The sequence below is a fragment of the Erinaceus europaeus genome, chromosome 22 (genome assembly GCF_950295315.1).
Source record: "Erinaceus europaeus chromosome 22, mEriEur2.1, whole genome shotgun sequence".
Classification (NCBI taxonomy): domain Eukaryota; kingdom Metazoa; phylum Chordata; class Mammalia; order Eulipotyphla; family Erinaceidae; genus Erinaceus; species Erinaceus europaeus.
Window position 1 is genome coordinate 9,955,127 of NC_080183.1, and position 6,000 is coordinate 9,961,126.

General features: G+C 43.2%; 1 long non-coding RNA gene across 1 annotated transcript in view; it reads left to right on the top strand.

Annotated features, from left to right (window-relative positions):
* LOC132535400 (uncharacterized) overlaps positions 1-6,000 on the top strand; it is a 201,147-nt gene that overhangs the window by 23,544 nt on the left and 171,603 nt on the right. The window lies entirely within an intron of this gene.

A 6,000-nucleotide genomic window follows, 5' to 3' on the forward strand; every position in this document is an offset into this window, starting at 1 on the left:
TATTACACATGTGAGTGGAAGTAGAAAAAGAAATTGTCTCAAGCAGTGTGTCTTAATAGCCTTTGGCTTTTTACCACTTGCCAAAACTGTATACTGGTTCCTTAAACTAATGGTCACCCACTGTTGCCCTTCATGCCAATTTCTCAGAATTTAGAACAGTTGAAACAGGCAGGTGATGGAAAGGCTGTTAGTCTGGGCCCTAGTGTCATGACTAAGCGTCACATCATATATAAGTTCATCACTTGGAATAACGCCCCTTTCCTCTTTGAGAGTAAGGCTATTTGAGCATTTGTCAAGGCTCTCCTCTCTGGATATCAGTGCAGTGGGTAGGGGAAGCCATGGGCTAAAATGGAAGAATCAGAATATTACTCAGCAGATGATGCAGGTGACAGAGAAGCAGAAGATGCAGACGGTGGAGATGCAGAAGATACAGATGACAGAGATGCAGTAGATGCGGTGACAAGATACGGATGATGCAGACGATGGACATGCAGGTGATGCACATGGCCGAGATGGAGATGACACAGATGGTGGAGATAAAGGTGGCAGAGATGGCAGAGATGCAGGTGATGCAGATGGTGCTGTGGGGCTTGAACCCGGGAATCTGGAGTCTCAAGCATGAGTGTCTCTTTGCATACCCACTGTGCTATGTGTCCCCAACCAAGAAGAATATTTTTGTAAAGAAAAAAATGCAGTTCTAATAATATAAATTACTCATTTCAGGAAGATTTTAAAGAAATATTTATTTCCTTTTGTTGCCCTTGTTGTTTTTATTGTTGTTATTATTGTTGTTGTTATTGATGTCGTCCTTGCTGAATAGGACAGAGAGAAATGGAGAGAGGAGGGGAAGACAGAGAGAGGGAGAGAAAGACAGACACCTGCCGACCTGCTTCACTGCCTGTGAAGTGACCCCCTTGCAGGTGGGGAGCCAGGGACTTGAACCTGGGTCCTTATACGGGTCTTTGCGCTTTGTGCACCCTGTGCTTAACATGCTGTGCTACCTCTAGGCTCCCTGAAGTTTTATTTATTTATTTTATTTATTTTCACAGAGACTTTGGCTTTTTAGACCTCAGCCACTTTCTGGAGTAGAAGTAGGGGGCTCATATGTCTCTATCAGTTGTCTCCCTCTTTTAATCTAATATTGGTTGCTAGCTGCAAGGTCATATAAACACTGATAACATCATCACGCTCATCAAACTCAAGTGTGAAGTATGCAGTTGTACTAATCTCAGAACTTGATACAGTGTAAACACATGTCGGTTTTATTTTTTTTTCTTCAGGATTTTAACAATACTTTCTTTGATATTTATTTTATTTATTTTTTATAAAAAAGAAACACTGACAAAACCATAGGATAAGAGGGGTAAACTACATATAATTCCCACCATCAGAACTCCATATCCCATCTTCTCCATTGATAGCTTTCCTATCCTTTACCCCTCTGGGAATATAGACCCAGGGTCATTATAGGGTGCAGAAAGTGGAAAGTCTGACTTCTGTAATTGCTTCCCCGCTGAACATGGGTGTTGACATGTTGATCCATACTCCCAACTTGTCTCTCGTTTTCCCTAGTGAAGTGGGGCTCTAGGGAAGCAGGGCTCCAGGACACATTGGTGGGATTGTTGGCCCAAGGAAGTCATATTGGCGTCATGGTTACATATGGAACCTGGGGGCTGAAAAAGATTTAAGATAGAAAGTGAACTAAAGGGAGTCAGGCAGTAGCACAAAGGGTTAAGGGCAAAGGAACAGTGTTGCTTTCTTTCCCCCTGAGCCTGAAACCTGATATGCAGGTGGATCCAAGTTATTGTCTGGAGAGATAATGTCATGTCTGGAAAAAGGACCAGAAAGCTGGGTCAGGAAAGAGAGTAGCTCCTAATATGGAAAAGGGTATAAATATTGTTGACTGTAAACCCCATCATTCTGATATGATCTGGGGTCTATATTCAGCTTAGGAGCCTATGTGACCTCTGCATCCCTGTAGATCTGAGCTCACATTCTGTGGTCATGAAAAGTCATCATTAAAGTATGCCAGTCTCTTGCCCTTATTCAACTTTTGTAGTTCTTACTTTGGGTGAATTTAAGCCACTGACATTTATTGATATTATGGATTTAATGTATTGCCGTACGATTGTTCAACAATTTTTTATTGCTTGTAGTGCATCTCATCAGAGACCATCCCTGTAATCAGAATCATCCTCCTTGCAGAGAGAGGGGCTAGGAGATTTCATAAACACATCTAGAATGTCACCACCTTTAGTGAAAGCTATACATTGCTTCATTGGGAAGAGAAAATTGTTTTGCTCAGACACATTCGGTTGAGATATGTTTGCTCCAGACTTTTTATTAAGTGTTGAGGGTTGGAGGAATTCAAAACGAGAAAGATCCTAGCTGCCCAAACAGAGGGCACTCTATGGTGGCATCATTTGATGCCTGAGGCTCTGTCTTTGCAAGAAGACTGTCAACTGCCAGGATAACTCATTGTCGTGGAAGGTCTACATATCCTGTGAATGGGAGGTAACAAGTCCTGGCCTAGAAACAGGTGATCGTATGGCTATCCAAATCAAAGGGCATGCTCTTTGTGAAAATGTTGTATCCTCTGAATGTGTGCTATTGCCTTGAGCTGTCTTCCCACTGTTAGATTCCTATTTTCAGTCTTGGCTCAATCTGGCCTGTCAAATAAGTCCCTAAGTCACCTTCCATTCCCAGATCTCCTTCCTATTAATTTTATGTGGTCAGCTAAAAGACAGTTTTTTGCACAGTCTCCTTTATCAGAAGGTTATGTTCTCTTTTCTCTAATGAAACAATTCTATTGTGTGTTTCTCTGTGGTGTTCCTTGGCTCATACATCGTGCGTTACTTAATAGGTTCTCATCTAGTATCTCTTAAATAAATAAACAGATATACTCAGTTTATTGTTCAATTCTTTCAATTCTTCCTCAACATCTGTCAGCTTCAGTTCCCGGCATTTCTGTCTCTGTGTTCTGCTTTGTTCTTGTCCATACATCCTGAGTGAGGGCTGGACTACATGGGAGCAAGGCCCATCTTCTCCTTCTCATTTTTGTGGTGTCTCCTTTAAAGAAGATAGAGGTGTGGGAGTCGGGCTGTAGCGCAGCGGGCTAAGCGCAGGTGGCGCAAAGCACAAGGACCGGCATAAGGATCCCGGTTCGAACCCCGGCTCCCCTCCTGCAGGGGAGTCGCTTCACAGGCGGTGAAGCAGGTCTGCAGGTGTCTATCTTTCTCTCCTCCTCTCTGTCTTCCCCTCCCTCTCTCCATTTCTCTCTGTCTATTCAACAACGACAACAACAATAATAACTACAACAATAAAACAACAAGGGCAACAAAAGGGAAAAAATAAATAAAATATAAAAAAAAAAGAAGATAGAGGTGTGAAGAGTGTATAAAACTCATCTCAGCTTTTGTACTCTGCATCTCTACAGTGCAAGAAATGTCACGCTCTTTATTTCTCTAAATCAGTGGTGTTCTGCTCTTGTTCCCTTTTCACCTGGCTTGTGGGAAAGTCAGTCTCAGTCACATTGGAATTCTGTGCCTTTCTCCACAGGATCTGCACTAATCTTAGGTTCAGACAGTTTTGAGAGCAGGGGAGAAATGTCAATGCCTTTGTCTGGGTCGTTCTTCATCTTTGCTATTGTTTACGTGTCTGGATAATTTTACTGAGAGTTTAGTCCACACAGAGGGTCCCTGCTAAGCTGGTAGCTCTGCCATATTCACATTTTCACAGGTGCTGTAACTTTCTTTCTCTTTCCTAATTTTTATTACTTTATTTATTGAATAGAGACAGCTGTAAATCAAGAAGCTAAAGGGAAGTAGAGAGGGAGATAGAAAGAGAGACACCTGCAGCCCTGCTTCACCACTCTCAAAGTTTTTCCCTGCAGGTGGGGACTGGGGGCTTGAACCTGGGTCCTTATGAACTGTAACATGTGCACTCAGCCAGGTGCACCACCACCCAGCCCCAATACCCTCACTCTTGTCTAGTCCATTGACTTTCATGGAGTCTCCATCCTTACCCAAACCACTGAGGCTCCATGTTTCCGGCTTCCTCCTCTCCACCTCAGTATTCCATGCTGACTCTGTACAATCCCCTCTAATGGGTTCCAGAGGACCACCACTGGGATCCCAATTTTCACTGTGTGGTGGCAAAGAAAAATGAGTTGGTATTTTGCTTGCTAACAGACCTGTTTATACAGGTGCAAGTGTTGCTGTGGGCAAGGCGGGCAGAACATGGGGGAAGGAAACTTCTTAAGGTGTCTGTCCTTGCCTTCCCTTTACCCTAAACCCTCCACACCTCTCCTAGCTTCTAGTTATCACAGGATTATTTATCTTCCTCATTCTGTGGACTGGAGGTGTGAGTTTTCTAAGCCTCTGGTGCCTGAATCCCATTTCCTTGCCACCAAAGGACTTATTGAAAAGAATAAATCATTTTTTCTCTTTAAATTCTGGACTGCATGTTACCTTTGAGTTTGCTTTTGAAATCCCCTGGTGGAATTTTGCAGACTTCAACAGAGCTGTGGGAACTTGTGGCATCTCTTCTTTGTCAGTCTCCTGCCCATTGTCTCAGGATTGGAATACAGCCACTCATTTCATTTTATCTCTTCTTTGTCCATAGCTTTATGAGTTACTCTGCCAAGGCTTCAAGTCACTTCAGGAGGATTCTGTAGGTCTTACAAACCTGTGCGTTTCTAATCTCAGCCAGTCCAGACACTAGGTGGTGTAAACACCCTGGCAAACATTTGGTACCTAAATGAGGAGGTTATAGCTTTATCTATTAGTCCTGAGTTTCCTAATTTTATCCCCTTATAAAGATCATAGATGATCTTCATGGGAACATTTGCTCTATATTAGTGATACACCTTGGCCATTCAACAAAGTGTTTATGTTGGGGGGGCTGGAGGGGGGGTTCAGTTCTCTACTCCTTTTGCCTGTTGAGCATATAATATGAAAATTCCCTGAGAAAAAGGCTCATAAGTATATATCCTTTCAAAGGAAACATCCTGGAGAGGAAAGAAAGAAAGAGAGAGAGAAAGAAAGGGAGAAAGACAGAAAGAAAGAAAGAAAGAAAGAAAGAAAGAAAGAAAGAAAGAAGAAAAAGAAAGAAAGAAAGAAAGGAAAAAAGAAAGAAGAATCCACTTGTTTCTAGAGAGTCAGGCTCTTTCTAGACTCCTGTGGGCTGTGGACTGAGCTCACAGGCAGACAGAACTCTCCTAAGCAGGACCAAGCATTGAGGCCACAGTTTGCTCTGGTGCTTGGAGACTGCTGGGTTTACAAATAAGGACCTCTCACTGAACGAAGCTGAAGTCAGTGAGGACAGGTCTGGGAGCAGTGACTGAGGAATCAGAAAGTGTGTGGGGCACAGACACCTGCTGTCATTGTGTCATTTCCAAGTGACCACTCAACAGGAGACACCAGTAAAGGCCCCTCTGTGTGCTGTGCTAGGAGCTTGGAGGTCTTTTTAAAATTAAAGAAAATATTTATTGGATAGAGACAGAGAGAGTGAAAGAGAAGGGAGAGATGGAAAGAGAGAGAGAGAGACAAGTGCAGCTGTGCTTCACTCTTGAAGATTCCCTCTTGGTGGTGAGCAGGGACTAGAACCCAGGTCCTTGTTCTTAGTAACATGTACAATCAATCAAGTGCACCACCACTTGGCCACAAAAGGTTTATGCTATGCTGTTCTGCTGATAGAGAGTTTGCAATTCAGCCCCACCCCCCACCTGCAGGGGGAAAGCTTCATGAGTGGTGAAGCAGGGCTGCAGGTGTCTCTCTGCCTCTCTCCCTCTCTATCCCTCCCTTCCTTCTCAACTTCTCTCTGTCTCTATCCAATAAATAAAACAAAGTGAAAAGAAAATAAATGCTTTTTCTAGAAAAGAAAAAAGGGATCTGTGATTCAGTTAAAAATTCATTGCACTCCAAGATGGAAGGTAGCTCCCTAGTACACATCTGACTATGCCAGTGGGAGAATGTGGGGCGGGTTTGAGTCCTGACACCA